Genomic DNA, 14121 nt, shown 5'->3' on the forward strand with positions numbered 1-14121 from the left:
TTCAACATAAAATTTCCTTGTAACAATTTAATAGCACATTTAAAATCATAAATAACACATCATTATCGATTTTAACAAATGCATATATTTCTATATTAAGAAATAATCAATATCTTAAACTAATGATTTATAGTATGACAAAATTTTGTAAAAATATGACATCAAGTTCAATTTCACTGTGACTTCAAACAGATGGTAAATCCATCTCAAAGGATTGTCTTTTCACATCCTCAGTCTTGTTTAGAGTTAGTCTGAGAGTTATAATTATTAACTTGAAATACAAGTTTTTCAACTTAATTTTATGATTTTATATAAAACATATGGAAGATATTACTAAATTCTATTGCATGCAAGTTTCTGTCATATTTTATTTAATGCTTGCAAGAAAAGACAAAACTCATGTTGCATTTGGAATAACCTTGGTTGTAGAACATTGCGCTTTTCTACAATTTGTTCGAAAACCCATATGTTTTTGTTTGTTTGTTTCACATTAATGTTCGGTAACCGATGCGTTCGAGAATCGAGATTATACTGTGTTATTAATAACAATTTTATCATAAAACAGTATACACATTTCTGTCATTTTTTATCTAATGCTTACAAAAAAAGATAAAGCTGGTGCAGCATTTGGAATAACCATGTAGAATGTTGCGCAATCCTACAATTTGTTCGGAAACCGAGGTGTTTTTTGTTTGTTTCAGATTAATATTCGGCAACCGATGCGAAAATTATATCATAGAACTGAATTATGGTTTATAATATTGGTATTAGTTTTTTTTAATATGTTCATCTTCTATAGCAGGGCTTCCCAAACTGCGCGCCGCGGCGCCATTAGATAGACTAATGTATTGACCTGGGGTGCTGAGGAAAAAATCTCATATATTAAGGGCTCCGAAAAAGTGTGGGAACTGCTTTTCTATAGACATTTAAATAATCGAAATGTAGACGCACTTGTAAAGAAAAATAATACAAGTAGAAAAAAATACAAGTGCAGAAAAGAACAATTGCGAAATATGTAGTACATGCGAGTGGGTAATTGAGTGCATTGAAGATACATGTATAAAAATGTAAAAGGTTGGAATGAAAAGATAAAACTTAGAAATATGAGATCCATGAATGCGAAGTGGAGCAAAAAAAGTGGAACAATGGAAGCTGTGCTGGGTACAGGACGTACAAAACGCAAGACAATATCTTTTAATAGACACATAGTCATTGTTTTTGATGACATTTTTTCAGTGTTGTTTTTTTTTGGAATAATATTTTATGCAGATACAAATAATTACGGTCCATCAAGCCACAGTTTTTTTTTAACCGTTTAACTTTCATCAACTTTTCAATGATATAGAAAATAATATCTCATATAACTATAATTTTTTTTTTTAATTATTAAGAAAAAATAATTATGTGTTCATTCGCATCCAAATATTATATTTCTAATAAATTTGTCATATTTTGATTTATTCTTAATAAAACCATACTTTGTCATCCACTGTTAGGTTTTTCCCATTATTTATTAGAATCTCTTAGTACTTCTTTTTAGGTGATCAACTTTAACACCTTTTCCAAATTCTCTTGTATTTTTTAAGGAATATAAGATAAAATATTTTAAACACGAACATATCGTGTTAAACACTAACAATTTCTCAACATTTGATTGCTATATTGAAAAAGAATATTTCTTAAAGTTTTTTTATTCCAGTAATTAATTAAGCTTTTACCTTCCTTCATATTTTAGTTAAATTAAGTATGGTATGTAGAGTTTTTGATACAATATTAACGGAAATGCTTATTTGAAAGACTCCATGAAACAGACGATCATTAATCAATAAAAATAGTGCGTATTCTCAGAAATTTTATAAATATTACACACTTTGAACAATAATAAAAATAATTGAATAATAGTAAAAAATATTTGTAAATGATTCGTGAAATATGGTCAAAAACATGAAACCAATAAGTGACCTCCATGACCTTTGGGGCTGCATTAATCTCATACGAAAAAATACATTTCGCTATTGAACAAGATCAGTGTATCTGCTTTTAGTTACTACATAAAAATTCCATATTCCTTATTTGATATTAATATTAATTGGTTGATTCCTTTATAACAAATATTATTATTAATAATAAAACATATTGTAAAAACTATTCAATTAAATAAATAATGAAAAAATTCAAAAATTTGTATGAAACAAAACAAAAGCACATGAATCATTGTAATGCAAGTTTTTTCGCTTTAATAAGTATTATTATAATAATAAAGTAATAAATATTGATATCATTTATATTAATTTTCATATTAACTCTTTGAACATGGAGATTTTTTAAAGTCGCATTTTCAACGGACTTTTGCGAAACTGTTGAGTTTGAGAACTAAAGTCGAAGCTTTTAGGGCTACGGATAGGATAGGGCGGATATATTCGCCGCGCATCTGAAAAGTTTATATTTGTTTTATAAAAATTACGATTATAATAAATAATATGGCAGTATTAACAAAATACATACAAAGTCTATTATTTTATAAGCAGTTTTATGTTATTATTAAGGTTTTGATAAAAATGTGTTCTATGTATGTAGGATGTACAAAATAGGCAATTTCGATATAGTTACTATACATATCGATGTTAAAATAGTTCAGTATCGTTTGCTTATCTAAAAGCAATAAGTGAAGTACAACGTGCATCGATAAGTTCCAATCATTGGCAAAATTGAATATTCAATCGCACGCCGTCCGATAGCGAAGCGACGATCCTATCGAGCCCCGATTTGTATACAAATCGCGTTTAAAGTGCAAACTCGATGTACGAACTTAAGACTGAAAAGTTATTAATATAAAAATACCCTGAGATGTGAGAGTATTAGAGAGAGAGAAGTGCGGTTTCTTTTAACAGCATTAAATTTTGTATGGAAATTAGAAAAGTTGGGCGTCGCGGCAAGTGCATGTGCAAATGTTGACTTTCCAGGCGACTAAACTTGATTCTACCGGAAAGGCAAATAAAAGTGCGTCGGTATCAAAGATTTTATTAAAATTTCAGCAGGATGCGAATGATGTTTACGGCGTGTTTCCTCCGCCAATTCCTTCTCCCTTTTCCCATCCTTTCTCCCCTTTTTTTTCCCTCATGCGCCCTAAATTTTTGTCAAGTTCTCGCACATCTCTATTTCTCAGGCGGCGCAAAAGCGAAGGAAAATTGTAGGAATAGAAGGAAAATCGTTTATACCGCGCGTTTCGTCTCTTGGGACTTCGAGGATTTTTATCAGAACTTGGCCCCTATTCCAGAATAAAAATTCCACCTCGCCTTTCATATTTTCTTTCCCCCCTGCTTCCTCTTCCATTCCAGCACTTCTGCACACCAACGAACGAACAAACAAACAAAAAAATACAAACATAACGGAAAAAATATAAAATTAAAAAAAAAATACAACGACAAGAGCAATCTGCAAATGTCGACGCGTAATTTATGCCGCTTTAAAACAAACACACCGGATTACGTACGCTGAAAAGCGCAGCGCAAGTGGATGATATTGAAATACAAAAATAAAATAATATTGCTCGTATCAAATAAAGAGGGAAACAAAATATAGGTAGACAAATCGAACGAAAAACGTAACACATGTGTATCTAGTGGAACAAAAAGCTTGTAGTTATTAATATCGATGATGGGTTTCGATGGCCCTAAGGCTTTCGATTCGAATTTACGCGCGAGTATTATTTATTCACGGATGGCATTGGATAAAAAAATTGTAACAATCCGACTGAAAATTGCGCATATTTTATAATGCGTTAACAACTAAAATAATAATATTTAAAAAAATACGTATGGTGCATGTAATGAATAATAATTTTTATATTTTGCAGGTGAGCGGATTAATACGTGATAACAAACTGAAAATCGAATTGTAAGTAATGGTAGTTAGCTGTGTTTCTTTCCTATGACGCATCCATAAATGATGTGTACATATATCCTTAATCAATCACCTTATGTTTGCTCCCGTTGGTGTCTACTAAATTGTGAATAAACAGTCATTAGAAATGATTGATAAATCATTATTTTAGGACAGCTGAAAATTGATTTACTGTAAATGAAAAACATGTTTATTTGTCTTAGACAATACAATAATTTGCAGGAAAATTACCAAGTATGTTTACTCAATATTTTATTATTTCAATCATATTCATGTATTTCTTTTCATTTATTCAATAATTTATACGGACTGTTATATACCGGACTAATCGAGGCAAAATAATTTATGAATAAACATACAATTTTGTGTATTATTATTTTAGAATTAAAATTTAGTTTGTTTACAAACTGGAGTATTTCCGACTGATCGAGGCTGTACTAAATTTGGCTATTCCATAATAAAAGAATAAACATAATTTTAATAAAATTATTCTTTTGTAAAAGAAATTATGATTTACGTTTTTCAATTAAGTAATGTGAAAGTAAAAAAAAATATCCAGCAGTTTGCGGAGGAAAATGTTTGAAAGCTAAGGATATAACGGTAATTAGTTGTTGAAATTAAGTTTCGCTAATGAACAAGTTTTGAAGGAGCGGGAACAGAATAATAAAAGAAATGAACGAGAAGAAAAAGTTATAGTTCTACGGAACCAGAAACTATGGCCGTTGATTAATGGAAGCTGCATTCAGACTACCGCCGTCATCTTTTCCATTCCACTTCCTTTTTCCACCTCTTCATATTCATTCTCCTAGAATCCTCAGCCAAAGAATTACGTATTACAATTACGCTATTATGTCGTGTAAATGCATTTTCTTTTTACCTATGACGCTATTAATAAACTGCTCGTGAATCGTGAATGCGTCTTTCATCAGCCCTTAAGCGGATTTTGCCCCCTTTATATAAATTAATCTAACTCGGGAATGACAAACTTTTAATATAGATGGTAGAGGAAACCCGCTTCCATGCATCGCACACATCCAGTGGGGATGACGGAAATGGTTAATACATATTTCCGCCAGAGGCCGAACTATTTTAATTCCTTCCACCGTCTTCCCGGGAAATTGGATTTCTTTTGTAGCGTGAAAAATGCCACGTAGAAAAACCCCAATTTAAAATTAATTATGCTGGTAAAGGAAGACCAAAGGAATGGAAGGGGATTTCACGTCATGGACTCCGGGGTTTTGCTGAGGGAGGACAGCTCCGTTGGATAGTCGAAGGAGGGAGGAAAAGTTTATTCGATGGGGGAGTTTTTAACTAATCCCATCGCACGAACTTTTCTTTTCGTATACTGTCTCTGTCTCACACTCGACTTTTGCTTATTTCTTTTTTTTAATTTAGATGCAATCCATCAATTACTATTGTAATAGATTCGATTTATTAGCAATAATTTGATTTTGAGAAGACAGTGAATTGAGAGAGAAATATTAACAACATCTGCATTATGAGGATCATTATGATAATCTTGATTCAGCAATTTTTTGTTTCAGAATATAATCTAAATCTAATCATTGTTTTGTTTCTTTATTAATATAATTGCATATAACTTAGTATAATTTCTTAAACTTATTCTTATCTAAGGATACATTTACTGTCTTAATCTTCATTTCATTACTATCAAGTAAATAATACCATAGGAACCACTCTGTACCTACTCTAACCTTAAGTATCCTAACCCAAATTATCTTAACCTAGACAAAACAGTCATAACCTAACATAATTTAATGTAATGTAACGAATTTAATATAAATAAATATGAAGAGAGGAATCGTGACATTTTTGCTTTACTAGTATTACTATAGTTGTTCTCGCACAGTTTAAGTATTGGCACTAATATCAAATGACACCTAACTTTTTTTTATCTTAATACAGTACAATAATACGCATATTACCTATTGGTTCCGCCAATATCACAGACTGTTTGAAACCGGACTAATTGAGAAACTAAATATACATGGTAAAATAATAATTGTGTGTACAAATTTTCAACACATTATTTTTAATTTATTAATTAAATTTTCACACCGGATGGTGATCTGGGTTGATCAAAGCCGTACTATCCAAGATATTGGTATATTTTGTGCAAAATGCATTTTTTTTTTAAATAAAATTGAAAATAAAAATTAATATATAAAAGTATTATTAATTAATATAATATATAAATCATTGCAGGTAACATTTATAATAGTTTTAAACTGAAATAATGTTATTTCAGCACACCGTACATTTCTATATATTATTATTGTACTGGAACGAAACTAATTAAATATTTGCTATTATAGAAATAATTTAATTATAGATGGTTTGCTATGGTTTCGATGCAGCGAACGCGTTCACTGTTTCTCCTACTCTCTCAACAGTTTCTATTAAATGTTGGACCAGCTAATCGATAACAGTCGCTGTTTTCTTGCTGTAACTGTACTTCACCGACACTCTTGAGGGAAGTTCGATTAAAGCCCCTCTCACCCAACACCATTCCGACACCCGGTTTTCTTATCACCATTCTATTGAATTTTCAATATTAACAACGTGATTATTGATACTAAAAGATGAATATAGTTTTGTACAAATAAGGAATGAACATAAATCACTAATGATTGGTTTAGTTCGAGATGATTTTTTCAAAAAATATTTATTTATTTAAATATATTACTATTTAATAATATCCTTTGAACGCTTGATAATACGTACTTTTTCTAAAACAATTTGTATAATGTCAAACAGACCTGTCATATTTTGTATTTGAAGTTTGTATAAATCAAATTGTAGTCGTTTTTTTTTGTACAAATCAGACTGAACTTTTTTTTCTGAAATTTGTTTTAAAAAACTTATTTAATGTCATTCAGACCTGTCATATTTTGTATTTGACGTTTGTACAAATCAGATTGAAGTTTGTTTTTCTAAAATTTGTTTTAGAAAACTTATATAATGTCAATTTGACATGTCACATTTTATATTTGACGTTTGTACAAATCAGATTGAAGTTTTTTTTCTAAAATTTATTTTAGGAAACTTATATAATATCAATCAGACCTGTCATATTTTGTATTTGACGTTTGTACCAATGAGATCGAAGGTTTTAATATCTACAATTTGTTTTAGAAAACTTCAATAATGTCAATCAGACCAGTCATATTTTGTATTTGACGTTTGTACAAATCAATTTGAAGCATTATCTTTTGAGTGCTAAAATTCGCTTTACTGACATATTAGTTAGACACGACACATTTTGTAATTGACGTTTGTGCAAATAGATTTGAAATATTATCTTTTGTTTGCTAACGTTAGTTTGTAAAAACTATAAATATGTTAGTTGGATTTAGCACATTTTGTAAATGATGTTTGTGCATATCAATTTAACATTTTGTTTATCAGTGTAAAATATGAGATCTAAGAAAGAAATAAAACTTAAATGCATGTATTTATATGGAAAACACTTTTGATTAATATACATTTGTTCATTGTTATTGGAATATGATTTTTTATACGTTAACCGAATTTTGACTATATAACAATAGAAAAATAAAAGATTATAATCCAATATGTATTTATTTTCATAAATTGTAATATACTCTCACGTATAAACAATTATTTTCAATGAATTAAATACAAATAATACATTACTGATGGTATATATTCACGTTTAAAACCCATTACGTGGCATGATTTGTTACTGATGTGTAAAGTTAAAAGGTCGTATTAAATATAAATTGCAGTTAATGTATTGTGCCAGACTAATTATAATTAAATATTTACGTCATCAAACTGATTGATGCGATTGCAATTACTAAATAATGCCTATTATAAACAAAAGATAAATTTTATTCAACTACATCAATCTACATAATCTATTTGTAATGATTATTTCACTTATACTTTTTTTTTACAATAAATATTAAAGGTAGTTAATGCATTGATCCAGACTAATTACAATTAAATATGTATGACTACTTCGATCTCGGCGAAATAATTAATACAATTGGTGATTACTAAATTAACTCCATTATCTTAAAAATATATTTTGATTCAGTACACTTAATTAATGTATTTTTAATAATATTAATTATTAATTAATTATCCTAACGTAATTATGATTTCCATTATTTAATAAAGTCCACTAAAATAAATTCATTAATTATATTAATATGATTTAATAAATCTATTTGTAATAAGCGTTAAATGATTTTTCCTTTTTTTTTGCTATCAAAAATTATTAATTTTAATTAGTTAATGCCTGACTAATTTGAATCAAATAATTATAATTGCTGCAAAATAAGTGATGAGATTTCTATTACCAAATACAGCAATGCCTCACAGTGTGCCTACGATCAATGCGAATTCACTACAGTACGATTTGAAAATTTCAAAACAAACTAAATTTAAATTTGGTAAAATAAAAATAAATTCCAAAAAAAAATGAAGAACAAATCTAATTATTAATTTAACATTTTATATTAAAAATTTATATTTCTTTATTTTTATACGGTTTTAAAGTCCGGTTTCAAATAGTGTGGGATATTGGAGCACTATGCAAGATGTATATGTGTAGCTAAAGTTTAAAGAAAATATAAAACGAAATAAATTTCTGTACTATTTTTTTTAATTTAGTTTTATTTTACTCAATTAAAGTTTAGTTTGTTTTTAAATTTCCAAACCGTATTATAGTGAATCCGCACAGATGGCAGCCGTACTATGCGAGGTTTTACTATATATTCTCTTAAATACTAACAAATATCTATTGGCCAATTGAAAAATTTGTACTAATTATAATTTGTATATACTTTATTTTGTCGTGAGACCAACTTAACTTAAGTCTATTTAAATTTAACAGTGGATTGGCTACAATCCTTAACTGCCGTATACGTATTTCCCAGGTTTTCATCATATTTTCCATGCGCCGCAATAAAAAACTACTCAGGATTCGCTCGTGCATTGTTTGATGGACACATTAAGCAGAAGAGTTTTAAGCGGACCATTAAAATTTAATCAGGATAAACGGCACCAAATCCACTAGTTTCATTTTAATAACTACCGGCCTGGAGTAATTAAACATCGCGGATGAATTTTATGCGAATAACTGCAATGGAAGGAATGACAAAAAAAATATATATTGGACAGAAATGTACAATTTCAAACATCCGATCTGCTTTCTCAACTTTTCAGATATTCAATGCAATTTCAAAGTATTTGATAAGATGAAATGTATTTAATGAACTTAATCTTTTATAATTTAGTCTTACATATCTTTTTAACATGATTTATTCTATCTAATTTGTAACTGTCATGTAAACTAAATATGCCACTAAGTTCTAATGGAAAGTGTACGTAAGTGCGAACGAAGAGAAGCGTGAGTAACAAAACAACTTTAATGCATGCATTTATATGGAAATTACTTTCGATTAATAAACATTTGTTTATTGTACGATCATTTGAATAAGCATTTTTGTACGTTATCCGAATGTTGACTATATAACAATAGAAAAGTTAAAGATTATAAAATATATAGATCGTGCCTACTTTGTACGTATCTAAACATAATGTAAGTGAATGAGACATAGCCAATTATATGGTGTTTCAGCAAGACCAGAAATTCTAAATCTTAAACAGAAACCGAAATTTCTATTTAGCCGTAAAGTAGATATGTTGGAATTAAGTATGAAATAACACATCTGATAAATGCCCTCCTCGGCTTTACACATGTTGAAATACTTTACTAAACAATGAAAACATAGACTACTTCAATTTTGTGTTTTGATTCTGGAAATTTATTTACAACAGATGTTCAGAGTAGTTTCCACTTGCATATTATTATGTATTATATAATTAGTTTAAACCCGCGGAACATATCTGCGGAACATATCTGCCCATGTAGCAAATTAATATTGCTCACAAATAGATTTCAATTTTGTATTTGTTGTACAAATTACAGAAGAATATAATGGTAAAAACTTTCCTTTTTTAAGTTTACCAAAAAACACATATCTTCCGCCATTAGATTTAATTAATGTTCGCAGGAATAAGATTGTAAATTAAATATACTATGACATAATAAAAAAAATGTTGTAAATACGGTTTTAAAAACAAGGAAAAATAAATGGAATGATTAGGTTAGGGCTTTGTCTTTGTCTCTGTACGCTTAATGTATGTTCACTCTCATTTTATTGAAAAAGGATAAAAAAGACACTGTCCTTCAGATTGTTTGAGACCACTGTATTATATAATATGTATTGGTGAAGAAAATGCATACAATTTTAAAGAAGAGAAATGAAAAATTGTTATTGTACTTATGAGATCCGATTGATTAATATTAATAAAATTGTGTTTCTTTTTAGTGATCAAAAGAAATCTTCAGTATCTATAATTCTGTATCAAGAAATATAATGTTTGATTCAATAAAAATAGCTCGAGGAGATTCTTTTATGCAGCTATTAAACGTATTTATAATGGCAGGAAAATAATAAATGTACAAGAATGATTATACATTTATGATTACATCATAATAACGCGAATTCAAATAAATAAAAATGAGGAAAGAGAAAAAAAAGGAGGTGCATAGCGAACCGTAATATACGATCTAATAAAGTTTCATTTTATAGTAAAATTCTTATGCTTCATAAAACTCATGTCGTAACTAAAGTTTCGTTTCAAGTAGTTTTGCACAAAAAACAAGCGAGCGTTTAATGCCCTTTCATTTATTTAAACAAATTTATTTTTTTGCCTCTGAAAAACACGTGCAATTTTCAATGTAACAAAGCCGTTGTTTGCACTGTTAAAATGCGTATGTTTATGTTTCGGCAGTGCCGAACGGCTATTTGAAATCTATATTGAACAAATATTTGGCTTTGAAAAATAATGAGCGCCGAATTATGACGATTGGTAATTGATATTGGAATGTTTGCGAATCGTAAAAAAAAGCATAGTAATAGAGCGAATGAAAAACGCGTATGTAATGTAATATATGGAATACAATATTATTGAGATGACAAAGGGAACAATAAATGGGAGGCTTGAAGGGTTCACTGTATACCGGGAATGCTTTGGGATGCTTGAGTTGTGTGTGTGTGTGGTCTATAGGTTCTACTTGAGAGCGAGAGGCGTAGAGAGGGAGAGCAACATATCATAAAAGCTCAATCTGACGTCGGTGGAAACTGATGTATTTCCAGTGATATTTTCTCCAATACCGACAGGATAGTTTACAGTCGAATTGGTGCCCCTAAGAGCCAGTCGACCGTTGCTTGAACGTAGCTTCGAGAGCAGGAACGTGTATATATGTGCTTGTATGTGAAAGAGAGAGAGAGAGAGACAGAAATAAGGGAAAGGATGAAGGAAAACGTTCGCCCTTTTCCCTTCTTCCTGTGAACGCTTTGATTGCCAATAGCTGAAAGAGCATACGTCTACAAGGTCTTGAAATAATATTAAGTTTACGAGCTCTGACGCCCTTTTGAAACTTATCAACACAATTCGATTTACTCACAAGCTCTCTCTCACTCACTCACAACTTTTCCTCTCGTTTATTCCAAAATAGAAGAGAAAAAAACATATACGAGCAGCAGCAACTTTCTCTATTTTAGTTTATTGAACTCGCAGACGTTCAACAGCGCACACCACTCGACTGGAATATAGATTTCTCATTTATAAGTACGAAACCTTTCATCGACATTGGATTTATAATAGTCGGACATTCAAGATTAAATAAATGTCTATTTTGAAGTACACTCTTACCACAATTAATTAAATTTTAATTTGAAAAAATCTTGTTTTTTGCAATTTCTTACGGACGTTCGAAAACCGAAACTTTTGAACGTCCATAAGAAATTAAGTTTGTTCTACATCGACATTGGACTTTATTTAAATAAAATCTTATTTTGAAGTACACTCTTATTACAATAAATTCAATTTTGATCAGAAAAAAATGTTTTTTAGTTGTTTTGGATTTTGATCATCCATCAGGAATCCATAAGTTTATTCTACAACTCTGATTTATGTCTACTAATAAGTTTAATATATTTAATTAGAGAAATTAGAGAATGTAGTATTCATTTTTATGTGAAAAATTATTTTGATAATTTATGTTTTCCAATTACTTTTATGACCAAATTTATGTTCAAATACTGTGGTTATTAATATTTATCAACATTTACATACAATCAGCTTTCTGTCCCTAACTATGGGTCAAAATGACCCGATTATTATATATTAAATATATCAGTAGGACCAGTCGCTGCCAGAGGTACTTGTTTTATAATACACTAGAAAATACTAGAATAGTTAGGTCAACCTCCACAACTAAATTACTATAAAATGACTTTGACTAATTCGTTGTAGCTAAAGGTTAAACGATTTGAAATAAATTTAATAAAAAAGACTATATTTGATGAGTGTAAAGGAATGCATACATATACAGACGTTTCTAATATATATATTTTTATAAATTCATTTTTTACTTAAAATTCGTAACCTGAATGAATAAGTAACTTGTCAAGTAACGCTTAGGCTGTATAAGCGCATTTGACAAGTAAGTACTTAATACTTTTATATAGTTATTAAAAGATTGATCTTATTAAAATACTCTTAATGTTTACGAAATACGACCACTTTTTGTGACTACTATAACAAGTTCTTTCAGTTTAATAAATAATTGGTTTAATCTATATATTTTAAGACAAAACACTATTTCTTGTAATAAATATTTAATATTGTTATTTTAATTGATAATCTATTTTAATAGAATGAGTATAACTTTTAGTACGTAATAAAAACTTTCAGCTAATTTAGTCAGCTAAACGAAAACCATTAATTGCACGGAATAGTTTATGTAATGCTTGCATTGGGTTTGCGCGCGGTAATCACTTTTACCGACCCGGCGCCTCCGTCGATTCCGTACATCGGCGGCCTCCTGTTTATTTAGCAAAAGAGGTGTTTCCAACATTGTTTCCGTATTCACCGGGAGCCGGCTTTTGTTTGAAACGCAGAAAATCCCCTTTCGAAAACGGGAAAGCTCAGATTAAAAAGAGCGAGATAAAAACGAGGCTCCATTGTGGTTAATTTTCGTTTACAAATCGTCCCTTTTGTAATCGGCGAATAACAAAAAAGATATATAGAGAGAGAGAGAGAGAAAAAAAAAACGTGGAAAACACGGAAAAAGTGGAGATACAAATTGCGAGGATTTAGTACGGTCGAGGGTAATGATATTTATTTTGTGGTTAATTATTTGTTTCTTTTTTACTGGTTTGCAGGAAATAAATAAAGAAATAAAATTAATTGCCAATAAACGTTTTAATTGAAGTAATTTTATTTATTTTATAATCAAAAAAAATCTAGAAATATATACAAAAGTAATAAAATATTTAAAAAAATGACCTATAATTATAATGATTAAAATTATGACGGAACAAAATGAATCCAATATGATGAATGAAAGTCTACAAATGTGTAGCATTGTAAATTACAATGAATTTCCAGAGGAAATAAAAAGAGGGAATGAAATTATACAATTTAAAATATGACTACTTGCAGAAGAATAAAGCAACAAAACAAGGATTTCCGAAAGAACTGAAGTTGTTGAGCACCAATACTTAAACATTTAATTAAAATGTAAAAAATTGGGACAGATTTTTATAATTTTATTACCACATGTGGAGAGTATTTATAATAATATTATATAATAGTCTAAGCAAATAATGTTATTAATTTAGAACTTTTCTTGATATTTATTTACCTAAAATTATAGTATCAATTTTTCAATCACCATCAATTGTTATATCAACAACTAATAAATTTTATATAAGAAATGCATTGTAAATACAATTAACTTAACTGAATTTTAAAAATAAAAATGCTTAATAATGAAATTGGTTTATTTTGATGGATAAAGTTATATTTGACAAACTTATTAAATAACAAATATTTAATGATAATCATGTTTTACAATTATTTCATGGTTATGTTGTCGGTATTTATGATTATAGTTGAATTATATGAAAAAAAAATCTATATTCTATTGATGGAAGAAAGAAAATTTAAAATTATTAGTTAAAAACAAGTTACTTGAATATGTATAATACCATCATATTTTTTTAGTAATCTATGAGTTTAAATAAAAATTAATTAGTTAAATTAGTTAATCTTAGATAAGGGCAGAAAGACCTATGGTCAATAGCCCTT

The 14121-nt window shown here is 29.0% G+C and overlaps 1 protein-coding gene across 2 annotated transcripts in view; it reads left to right on the top strand.

The window, feature by feature from the left end:
- The window catches only part of LOC108566937 (tyrosine-protein phosphatase Lar), a 430502-nt gene that overhangs the window by 45618 nt on the left and 370763 nt on the right, over nucleotides 1-14121 (top strand). The window contains exons 1-2 of one of the 2 annotated variants that reach the window (XM_017927085.1): nucleotides 2982-3000; nucleotides 3857-3897. The exons of the other annotated variant lie outside the window; for it this stretch is intronic. The gene's annotated coding sequence lies outside the window, so the exon portion shown is untranslated. Of the gene's footprint in view, nucleotides 1-2981; nucleotides 3001-3856; nucleotides 3898-14121 lie in introns of those variants that run through there. 2 annotated transcript variants of the gene reach the window in all.

The sequence above is a fragment of the Nicrophorus vespilloides genome, unplaced genomic scaffold, assembly GCF_001412225.1.
Source record: "Nicrophorus vespilloides isolate i.1.1-1 unplaced genomic scaffold, Nicve_v1.0, whole genome shotgun sequence".
In the NCBI taxonomy this organism is placed as follows: Eukaryota; Metazoa; Arthropoda; class Insecta; order Coleoptera; family Silphidae; genus Nicrophorus; species Nicrophorus vespilloides.